The following is a 12,164-nucleotide window of genomic DNA, read 5'->3' on the forward strand; positions in this document are numbered from 1 at the left end:
TTCCTTGATGGTCTTCTTTCTAGCTGTTTTAATCAGTATTGAATATGGGGTATTTAACTCTCCAACTATTATTGTTGAATTTATTTCTTCCTTAAATTCTATCTGTTTTTGCCTCATATATTTCAGGCTCTGCTGTTAGCTGTATATATGATCATAAATATTGTATTTTCTTGATGAACTGACAATTTATGATTACGTAATATCCTCTTTTTGGAATTTAAGCTTTATTTACAGGACACTGCAAGATATGAAATTCCACGTAGAAATAAGAAACCCATTGAAAGGAGAAGCTTCATACAATATGTACACAGTTTGGAACTGTTCAAGTATAGTTTCGTTGTAAAAAGTACTACAATAACAAACCACATTTAAAAAGAGTTCTTAGTAGAGAAACAGTTAAGACAAACTTATACCAAACACAGCACACAACAAACAACTTTCTGCCTCAGCTGTACAGTCTAAAAGTTAAAGGTCCCCGGAGGGCCATCCTGAACTTGGAATGTATAGCCTTCAGAGGTAGTTTCTGGCACAACATTTTGATCTTCCTCTTCCTCTACAGAGAAATACTTCTCAATCAAGTTTAATGAAGCTTTGTACACAGACTCATTTTCATGGTTTTGTAGAGCTTCAATTTTGTCCAAACCTCCACATTCTTCGATCATTATACTAAGTTTCTCAGTTTCACCTAGTTTCTCAGCAGCCTGAAAGATATTTGAAATGGCATCCAGAATAACCAGAATAATTTTGGTGTCTTTTGCAGTTAAGAGGTTCATCAACGGTTCTATTATGCCACAATGAACAAGGTATACAATCTGTTCAACTGTTCCACCACTTGTATAGTTGGTCACAGCCCATACAGCTTCCTTTTGTGTCTTAAAGTCCGCCTTAGAGAGAACACCAACGAGGAATGGGACTAATCCATGATTCACAACTTGCTGTATCCGGTCCTGGCGGCCAGCTGTGATGTTTGACATTGTCCACGTAGCTTCCTTCTGAATGTTAGTTTTGGGGTTTGTTAGCAGGGTGGGACAGATGGCAAGTGCTCCCGCATCTATTACAACCTGAGTCTGTTCGTCTGTCCCAGTGACAATATTTCCTATGGCTCTTAGTGCAGGAGTCACAATTGGCAATTCAGTAGATCCTAGAAGCTTTACAAGTTGGGGTACCACTCCTGTTTTCACGACCATTTCAATCCGTTCATTTGGACCATCGGTAGGGTAGGAAATGGCCCAACAGGTATCTGCTAATACTTCTGGATCATCATGATGCAGGAGACGAACTAAAGTGGGAAGAATTTGCTCAACAGCATCTAATGGAGGTGCAGGATTCTTGTTGAGACAAAGGTTTGAAAGTGTCCAGGTAAGATTACATAAGTAACCACATGCCAAAGATGACATATCGGGAACTGCAAGAAGAGCCAACAGCGGGTCAACTCCACCATACTTGATCACCAAGTCTCGGAAAACCAAACCATCACCTGCAATATTTCCTAGAGCCCATACGGCTTGTTCACTGATGTGGGCATGGGGAGATGCCAACAGAGAAATGAATGCTGGGATAGCACCTCCCTCTACCACAGCCTTGGTCTGTTCTGATGTCTCGGAAGCGATGTTAGTGAGGGCCCAAGCAGACTCAAACTGAATGGGACTACAATCAGTTCTGCCCAAGAAGGACACAAATTTTGGAATCAAACCAGCCTGGATTATGTTGTCTATGGGGGGCTGTTTTTCTCTAGAAAGCAGTTTCCTAGCAGCTTGAGTAGCTTGGAGCTGGCTTTCCAAATTGTTGCTATTTATGCCTTTGACAGTATCCTCAACAGACCAATTTACAGTGCCCTGGTTGTTGTGGTTTTCCTGTAGCGGAGAAGTAGCATCATCAGGAAAGGAGCTTACATTTCTCCTTTTCAGCATCTGGTCATCTTTCTTAGCTTTCCTCAGCTCCACATTAACTTCTATTTGGCGCCGCCTCATTTCTGTGCTGTCTTTCCCCTTGTTCTTGAATCTGTTAAGGCGGGCAGCTGGGGAATTAGCATTCTCGTTGGAGGACATGGTAATGAGACAAAGAGAGAAAGCTACACAGCCGGCTCAGGATTCCACAGGAGTCGGTGTGGCACGCACACGCTGCGGGTCGGATGCCCTCAAAACGTCCACCACGGCCCAGCCCGAAGATGGTGTGCTACATAATATCCTTTTTCTCTTGTAATAATTTTTATCTTAAAGTGTATTTTGTCTGACAATAATATAACCACACCAGCTCTCTTTTGGTTACTATTTGCATGAAATATCTTTTTCTTCCTTTTACTTTCAAACTATTTGTGTATTTGAATCTAAAGTGAGTCTCTTGCAGAGAGTATAAGGTTTGATCATGATTTTTATCTATTCTGTCCATCTCTGCTTTTTAGTTGAAAATTTTAATCCATTTGTACATAGTGTAATAAGGAAGGATTTCCATCTGAAATTTTGCTATTTATTTTTTATATGTCATATATTTTTTGTTTGTCAATTACTCAATATTTGCCTTCTTTTCTGGTAAACAGATATCTTCTAGTGCATCATTTTAATTACCTGGTCATTTCTTAAACTATATATTTTTTAGTTATTTTATTAGTTGCTGTCCTGAGATTACAATTAACATCTTAATTTATGAATATTGTTTGTATTAATATGAACTTATTTACAGTAGCATAAAAAAATTTTGTTCATAGATAGCTCTTCCCCCATAATGTTATTGTCACCAATTATATCTTTATTTTTATACATTATGTGTACATTAGCATAGATTTGTAATTATTGTTTTATGTCATTGTCATTTAAATTATATACCAAAGCAGAGGACTTACAAACCAAAAATACATTAATATTGAATTTTTAATTTTCCTATCTAGTATCTTTGATGATATTTTTAATTTTTTCCTGTGGATTTGAGTGACTGTCTAATGCCCTTTCATTTAAGTTTGAAGGACATCCTATAGCAATTCTTGTGGGGCAAGTCTACTAATGACAAACTCCTTCAGGTTTTTTTCCCCATCTGGGAATATCTTAGTTTCTCCTTCAATTTGAGAATAGTTTGATGGATACAGAATTTTTGTTGACAATTTTTTATTTTTCATTATTTTGAATATGTCATCTCATTGTCTGTTGTTCTTCATGGTTTATGATGAAAAATTGGTTGTTAATTTTATTGAGGATCCCTTGTAACTGATGGGTCACTTCTTTGTTGCTGCTTTCAGTAGTTTCTCTTTGTCTTTGTCTTTTGAAAGTCTGATTACAATGTGTCTCAGTATGGATCTCATTAATTTTATCCTACCTGGGGTTTGTGGAGATTCTTAGATTTGTATATTCGTGTCTTTCATCAAATTTGGGGAGTTTTCTGTCATTATTTCTTTTAATATTCTCTCTGGCACTTCCCCCCCCCCACCCCTTCTGAGGCTTCCACTATGCATATGTTGGTATACTATAGGACTCTAGGCTCTCTTCACTTTTCTTCATTCATTTTTCTTTCTGATTCTCAATTGACCTATCTTCAAGTTTGCAAATTCTTTATTCTGCCTTCTCAAATCTACTATTGAGTCACTCTAGTGAATTTTTCAGTTGCTGGAGTTCTCAGCTCTAGAATTTCTATTTGGTCCCTTCTTATAACTTCTATTTCTTTATTGATATTCTTTTTTTGGTAAGACATCACTTTCTTGGTTTCCTTTCATTCTTATTATGTGGTTTCCTTTAGTTCTTTGAGTATATTTAAAATAGTTATTTTATAGTCTTTGTCTAATAATTCCAATGTCTAGATTCCACAGGTACAGTTTCTATTAACTCCTTTTCGACCCCCGTACATGGCTATACTTTCTTATTTATTTTGATGCCATGTAATTATTTGTTGAAAACTAGGCATTTTGAATGTTATTATAATGTGGAAATTCTGGATATCAGATATTCTCCCATTCCCAGAGTTGTTGTTGCTTATTTCACTTGTTATTTCTTGTTTATTTAGTGACTTTTCTGAACTAATTTTGTAAAGTTTATGTTCTTTTCATGTGTAGCCCATAAAATCTTTGCTCCATTAGCTTAGTGGTCAGCTAGTGAATGGACAGAGATTTCCTTAAATGCCTGAGAGAAAGAAAAAAAATCTCTTTCCAAACAGGCTCTACATGTACATTAGGGCATACCTTCAATACTCAGCATGACTGTTTACAATTCTGCCTTACCTTTTACTTCCTGTTTGCATAGAACCTGAACATCAGCCAGACGTGAGGCCTAGGTTCTTCTCAGCCACTTTCTGAGAATGCGCTCAGCCCTGGACATCTGTGTTGACTTAAAGATTCCTAGGAATATGCCAGATATTTTGAATGCCCTTATTCCTCAAGGTATTTTATTCCCCAGCTTTACTTCCCAAGCTTTTTGGTTAGTTTATCGTTTGCCTCAACTGTTGTCAGTTTTCTCAGGTAGCTATGACTTAGTCATTGGCCTTTAAATGTTTTCAACAAATGCTCCCTGGCTAGGCATCTCAGCAGTAGAGAATTCAGAGTTTGGTGAAATAAAGGCAAACATATTCACCCTGCCCTCCAGGGAGTCACTGGACACATCAAACCAAGCAACCATAATAATGCTTTGAGGGAAAAGTGTCCTTATGCTTCCTCTGGTATTAGTATCTCCACCCAGAATGTAGGCTGTTGTTTTCAATGCCACCATTGAGCTAGGGATCAAGGTATGGGATGGGGGTAATTTAAAATTTCACAAAGTTCTCTCTTCCTACTGAGATTCAGCTATTTTTTTCCTTAATTAAGTATTCTGCTGATTGCTATAAGCCTTTGGCTAGTTTCCAGAGTTTGGAAAACTTGATTCTGACAAGTTTTGCCAATTTAATAGTTATTTTTGTGGAGAAATGGGATTTTAAAGTCCTCTATTCTGCCTTTATCTCTCTGAGGAGACTTATTAAGCCTTTTTGCTTGAAGATGTTTTTCAGCCTGAAGTCTTTCTGTTTAGAGTCCAGTATTAGTTGGCATTTTAAGCCATGCAGGGCCACTACTATCTACTGAATTGTGTTGTTAAAAAATTTATATGTGTGAAACCCTAGCCCCCAACATGACTGTATTTGGAGATAAGTCTTTTAGGATGTCATCAATGTAAAACGAGACCATAAAGGTGGGGTCTTAATCTGATAGAAATAGTAACCTTACAAGAAGAAGAAGAGATCTCTTTTTCTCCTTCTCTCTCTCTCTCTCCATATGCACACACCTAGGAAAGACCATGTCAGGACAGAATGAGAAGGTGGCTGTATGTAAGCTGGGAGGAGAGTATTCACCAGAAACCAACCATGCTGCACCTCAATCTGGGATTTCTAGCCTCCAGAACTATGAGAAAATAAATTTGTGTTGTTTAAGCCACCCAGTCTATATTATTTGGTTATGGCAGACCTAGAAGACTAATACATGTTTTGTTACCAAGGAGTGAGGTGCTGCTGTAGCAAATACCTAAACATGTGGGAGCAGCTTTGGAACTGGGTAATGGATAGAGGCTGGAAGAGTTTTAAGGTACAATCTAAAAATATAGACATTAATGGTGATTCTAGTGAGATCTTAGCTGGAAATAAGGACCATGTTATTGGAAACTGGAAGAAAGGAGATCCCGGTTACAAAGTGGCAAAGAACTTGGCTGAACTGTTTTCTAATGTTTTGTGGAAGGTAGAACTTTCAAGGGACAAAATTGGATACCTATCTGAAGAGATTTCTAAGCAAAGTTTTGAAAGAGTGGCTTAGTTCTCCTTACTGCTTATAGTAAAATGCCAAAGGAGAGAGATAAATTGAAGAAGGAATTGTTAATCAAAAAAGAACTTGAACTTGGAGATTTGGAAAATTGTCAGCCTGCCCCTATTTCAAAAACTGAGAAAGCTGTTGTGGCTAGACTATCACTTGACTAATAGTTTATGTGGTTCTATTAGCAGAAACACTGCCAGTTTAAACTGAAGGATGAAGGTGGGACAAAATGAAGGAAGGCTTCTTGGACTTGACAGAATAACGATAGAGCTATTTGGCTGTGAATATGTGCTCTCCTTCAAGAAGAGGGGAAAATGACCCTGAAAGCAATTCAGAGATCATCAGAGCTACCACTTCAGTTTCAACCGGCCAGATGGCCTTTTCCTGAAACCTTAGGGGCAGGATCCGCTGGAGCCTTGTGGGTGGGAGCCTGACCCAGCAGAGTTGCAGGGGCAGTACCACAGCTTAGAGTCATGGAGGAGATGTTGCCACCCCAGTGGGCCTGAGGGGCAGAGTATTAAACTAGAGGATTATTTTTTAATCTTAAAATCTAATGGAATTTGCCTTGCTAGGTTTTGGACTTGCATGGGACCCATCGTCCCTCTTTTCCTTCTAATTTCTCCCTTTTGGAATGGAAAATGTATCCTATGCCAGCCCCTCCATTGTATTTTGGAAACACGTAAACTATCTAGTTTCACAGTAACAGCTGGAGACAAATTTTGCCTCAGGACGAATTGTACCTTGAGTCTCACCTATATCTGATTTATATGGTATTTAAATGAGACTTTGGACTTTAAATTTTAGGGTCAATGCTAGAATGAGTTAAGATTTTGAGAACTGTTGGGATGGAATGAATGTATTTTGCATGCAAGAATGACATGAATTTTGGGGAGCCAGGGGTAGAATTCTATGGAATGAATTATGTCCCCTCTAAAATTCATATGTTGAAACCCTAACGTCCAATGAGACTGTATTTGGAGATAAGGTGTTTAGAAGGAAATTAAGATAAAATGAGGTCATAATGGCAGAGTCCTAATCTGATAGGATTGGTGGGCTTATAAGAAGAATAAGAAGAAAGAAATCTCTCTATGTGTACAAACTGAGGAAAGATCATGTCAGGACAAAGTAAGAAGGCATCTGTCTCCAAGCCAGGAAGAGAGTACTCACCAGAAACTGACCATTCTGAACCTTGATCTGGGACTTCTAGCCTTCAGAACCATGAGAAAATTAATTTCTGTTGTTTAACCACCCAGTGTCTGTTATTTTGTTATGGCAGCCTGAGCAGACTAAGACTCTCTATAGCCTTCTGTGTTTCATCTCAAACCAGACAATTCTGCAATGTGCATCCCTTTCTTGACACACCTTCCTAAACACAGCAAGTAACAACGAATACACCCTATCAACATTCTATTATCCAATCTCTTCTCCTAGAGCTTCTGGCTTACCAGGTCTTTGGTTTGACTTTCAAGTGATCGTGGATGATAAATGCACCCAATATTTGCCACTGCACTTGGGTCTCCATGTCTCCAGTTTCCAATTTCAACTTCCTCACTGCACACAACTTGACCACTAAGCCAAAGCCACATGTTTTAGACTTTTATTATGAGTGAATTACACTTCAAAGTAGTACCAATCTCTGTATTCTTTAGTATGTTAGCTGCTGTTACAAATACATCCCAACATTTCTGTGACTTAAAGCAATAAAAGTTCATTTTTCACTCGGGTAACAGTACAATGTGGGTATTCCTGGGCAGAAGGTAACTTTCCTCCACATGGTGACTCAGATAAAACAGATTTTTTTTTCAGTGCTAGCTGCTTGGATCTGAGAGACTTTCTTCAAAAAAGAGAGAGCAGAGAAGGCACACTGGCTCCATAACCTCCATGGTTCAGAAGTGATGTCACTGACCTATCCACTAGGCACAGTAGTCACAGGGTCTTAGGGTCATGATACTCTTAAGGGGCTCATAAAAAAGGTTTCATTTTAGTTTATTTTAAAAACAAAAGATAAAATGAGCATAATAATAATGAACATATAATAGTAAATTAAGGGGCCCCTTCCTCTCTAAAAATATATTTTATGACTGCATTGATATAACGATAAATATAATCCAGGCTTAATTTACTAGAGAACCATATTAGTTTCCTATGACTGCTGTAACAAATTACCACAAACTTGATGGCTTAAAACAACAGAAATTTATTTTCTTACAGTCTAGAGGCCAGAAGTTCAAAATAGTTTTACTGGAACAAAACCAAGATGTCAGCAGTTGTACTCTATCTGTAGGATATAGGGGACAATCTATTTCCTTGCCTTTTCCAGCTTCTAGTGTTGTATTCCCTACATTCCTTGTCACATAACCCCTTCCTCTATCTTCAGATCCAGTACTATAGCATCTTCAAATCTCTCTCTTCTTCGATCATCACATCACCTTCTCCTATGTTCAAATCTCTCTCTGCTTCCCTCTTAAAAGGGATATTTGTGATTGCATTTAGGGCCTGACTGTATAATCCAGGATAAACTTCCCATCTCAAGGTCCATAACTTTCTCACATCTGCGAAGTCTCTTTTGTCATGCAAAATTAATATTCACAGATTCCACAGATTAAGAACTAGATAACTTTGGGGGCCATTATTCAGTCTACCACAAGAACTAACCACATTACCCCATTTAACTGCAAAAGGGTGAGTGGAAAATGTAGCCCCTCACTGGTTACCCCTTTGCCAGAAATAACCCTTCACTATGGAGGTGCTAGCAGGAGAGCTAGTTGACTCTACCACGCTCCTCCATAGGTCTGTCACAAAAATTAATTGAGATAATATGTGTAAAATGCTTAGCATAGTGCCTTGCACATAGTAAACCCTTGATACAGCATATCATCTATTACTATTCTGTTCACTCCCATTGTTCAGTTGCAGTACTCCTCTTTTGCTACCTTTTATCCACTCTCTCCTTTAATGCTTTGCACTTGACTCTTTGGGGTCAAGGGTTAACGTTGGGCAATATTTTCCAAAACAAAATCTTTTCACCCAAATTGGATAGTTTTGCCTCAGAGTGGTATATTACCTTCTCAGACTGTTTAAATAACCCTTCCTGTCAAGGCATTTGGAACCATTTTTTAAGGACAAGACTCCAAAGCATTGTAAGGGACCACACAAAGGCAAGTCAAGTTGACTTTCCAGAATGGGGATCACTTAGCTGATTCATAAACTTAGAGTGAGTTTTCTGCACACCAAGTACCTTTATCCCAAAGGCAGGGAAAGCCTTTGTGTCTTTCTTTTTTTTTTTTTTTGAGGACTTTAGTCCTCATAACCCAAGTCATAAGCAGCAACTCCAAAGTTACTTTTACCTTATTGTCTCAGTAGGCCTTGGGTTCTTTACACAAATACCCTTTTAGTGGCTGCTCTGATAGCTCAGTGTCCCTATAGCACATGTACACATTAGTATTGATTGTGAACTATAATGTATACCTCCTCAGATCAGCCTTATTTTCTATCCTTGAAAAGCCTTCACTCTTGTCTAAGGACTTCTCCTTTTAGCCATGAGTCTCAGGCATGGTTTCCACTAAGGTACATCAGAGACTTCCCTAAGCTTGGTTCTCCAGGAAAGAATATTTTTTCACATTCCAGAAGGTACCAGACTGTGTGCATAAATGGCTTTTCTGTACCACCTTCTCTAGGCAGCACAGGTTAACAGATACACCAGCCTTTGAGAAAGGAACCCACACTCTGCTCTCACCCTGCCTTCTCTACCTGTTAGGGCTGAGCCCCAGGTAGAGAGGAAAAAAACTCCGTGAAAGTTTTAGGGACTTTGCCTCAACTCCCAGGAGTCATCATGGAAATCTGAAAGCTTTGTGGATAAACCACACATCTAACATGACTCTACTGCAGAAGAGTAATAATGGCTGAGAAGTGTTGAAATGCATGTGCCTGAGGACAACCTCATAGAGACCCCTGTAGCCCTGTGTAATGTGGGGAGAGAAGTTCTCAGTCCTCATGCCCTGTCAGTGGGGAAGGCAGGGGGGTGGGTATGCCTAAAAGTTGAAGGAGGACCAAGAGATCAAAAAAGATCTTGAGATTGGCATCAAGACAATGCTTTAAGGAGGCCCTGTGAACTGAAGGTTGTGGCAGGACAGGAACCACCTCAACCCGTGCCAGAAGTGATGGACAGCAGCCAGTGTGGAAGGAAAATATCAGCATAAGCCAATGTGGACATATGCTAACATCTTGGATAAGAAGCCTCTTTCCTGTTATCAGAAAAATACAGGGGCCGGCCTGGTTTCATAGTAGTTAACTTCACATGCTCCGCTTCAGTAGCCTGGGGTTGGCAAGTTCAGATCCTGAGTGCGGACCTACACCCCACTCATCAAGCCATGCTGTGGCAGTGTCCTACATGCAAAATAGAGGAAGATTGGCACAGATGTTAGCTCAGGACCAATCTTCCTCACCAAAAAGTAATAATAATAATACATGACTGAGTGTCCTCCTTTTATGTTAGTTAAATCATTTTGGGAGTTGGGAAAGAGAAAAAAGGTGGGAGAAAGACTTGAGTTTAGCCATGTGTTCTACCAAAAGAGAAAGGAAAAGTTTGTAAGTGACTAAACTTGCCTCAAAGTGACCAGGTAAATTTCTGTGCTTTTAAAAGGATAGAGTAGTCAAGAGCAAAGTTTGGTGAAATTATAGGAAGATAAACCACGTTTTTAAACCTCTATAAGCTACTTCAGGGAACAGGCCCCCAAAACTTATTGTATCATTGTATTAGCTAGGGCTTTCCAGCTAATAAAATAAAATCCTATTTTATTTTATTAATCCTATAATGCAGTTAGATATCAAGGTCTTTTCCATCCTGTTTTTCCACCGAGGCAGAGTTTTTAACCTAAAGTCCATAGAACCTTCAGGGAAGTCTAAGGACAAAATTCAGAGGATCTATAAATTGTTTATGAAAAATTTCATCTTTAACTTTGCCATCCTCCAGCCAAAGTTTAGCATTTTGTTCATTTATGAATGTGAGCCACAAACCATGGTAGTGGCAACTGTATCTGTGATTTTTTGTCACATACAAAATCCTCATAATTTCAAAGCAAGTTATCATTGTGGCAAACATCTTGAAATATCACTTATACTTCCTATTACTTTGGAATTAATGTATTTATTATATCTGTTACAATATCTTATTAATTAATATGTTGTGGAAACACATATTACTACGTTATTAATTTTAATTGTATTATTTTTATAATTATATTTTAATGTTACTGATGGCCTTTGTAATCCCAGAAACTTCTTTTTTGGTATTTAAAATACTATTCTAAAAAGAGGCACACACTTACACCAGACTGCCAAAGAGCTCTTCATCTCCTTTGTGGTCAAACTGGATCATAAGTAACTCCACAATCCAGTTCAAAAGAGATAGAAAGAGAGTGAAGAAGGTACCCAACTGTTGTAATGTCCTAGTCCATAAATGTCACACATCACTTACACTCATATGCCATCTATGAGAACCTAGTTTTATGGCTATACCTAACTGCAAGGGAGGCTAGGAAATATAGTATATCAGGGAAGCCCTGTGGCTATAATTCTATCACAATGGAGAAAGGTAAATAGAGTTGGTGAATTTTATATCATCCATGACACTACTCTCTTGTACTCTGTTTCCCAAGAAGTTTTCTGCTTTTTGTTCTAAAAGTTTATCCGTATGTTTTCTTGGTGTAGACAGATTTGTTTCTTTTTTTCCACTCCACCCTTTATAATCTGCATTTCTTTTTCATGTCTAAGACTTCCAGTATAATATTAAATAGAAGCAATAATATAGAGAATTCTTGTCTTGATCCAAATTTAGTAGAAATTCTGCTAAAAATTTTCACTATTAAGTGAGATATTTCCTATAGGTATTTTACAGGTAACCCTTATGAGGTTAAGGAAGTTATCTTCTATTCCTAGTTTGATAGAATGAGCTGATATTTATAAGGTGAATAGTGGCAGTCCTTCACGATCTGGCCACAAAAATAAAGGATTTGAATGAGGTTTAGTCTCTAATGAGACACATGAATTACTTCTGGGACAGTATCACTAATTTCTGACTTCCCCCTAGAGATACAGATATTCCTCCCAGAACAACCCGTGATCCAACTCATTTGGGGAGCTTTAGGAAGGGGCTTGTATGGCATTTACTCTGGCCTCTGGAGGTAAGGCCTGAGCTAGAGAACATAAATCTGCGAACCAGGAGACACATACTGCAACCTTGGTTCTGACACCAGTCAAATGTATGATGTTGATCAATAGGAATAACAACTACTATTTATAGGTTTTTTTTTTTTTTAATCAGATGTCTGGCTCTGTGATGAGCACATTACATATTTTGCAGTATGGAATGTTCACAAAATCCTGATGACATAGATATCATTCATGCTCGCATTTT

At 38.3% G+C, this 12,164-nt stretch overlaps 1 pseudogene; it reads right to left on the reverse strand.

The window, feature by feature from the left end:
* Positions 1-229: 229 nt before the first annotated feature.
* LOC103544206 (importin subunit alpha-1 pseudogene) lies at positions 230-2,167 on the reverse strand (annotated as a pseudogene).
* Between the last annotated feature and the right edge of the window lie 9,997 nt (positions 2,168-12,164).

Source organism: Equus przewalskii, chromosome X, assembly GCF_037783145.1.
Source record: "Equus przewalskii isolate Varuska chromosome X, EquPr2, whole genome shotgun sequence".
Taxonomy (NCBI): Eukaryota; Metazoa; Chordata; class Mammalia; order Perissodactyla; family Equidae; genus Equus; species Equus przewalskii.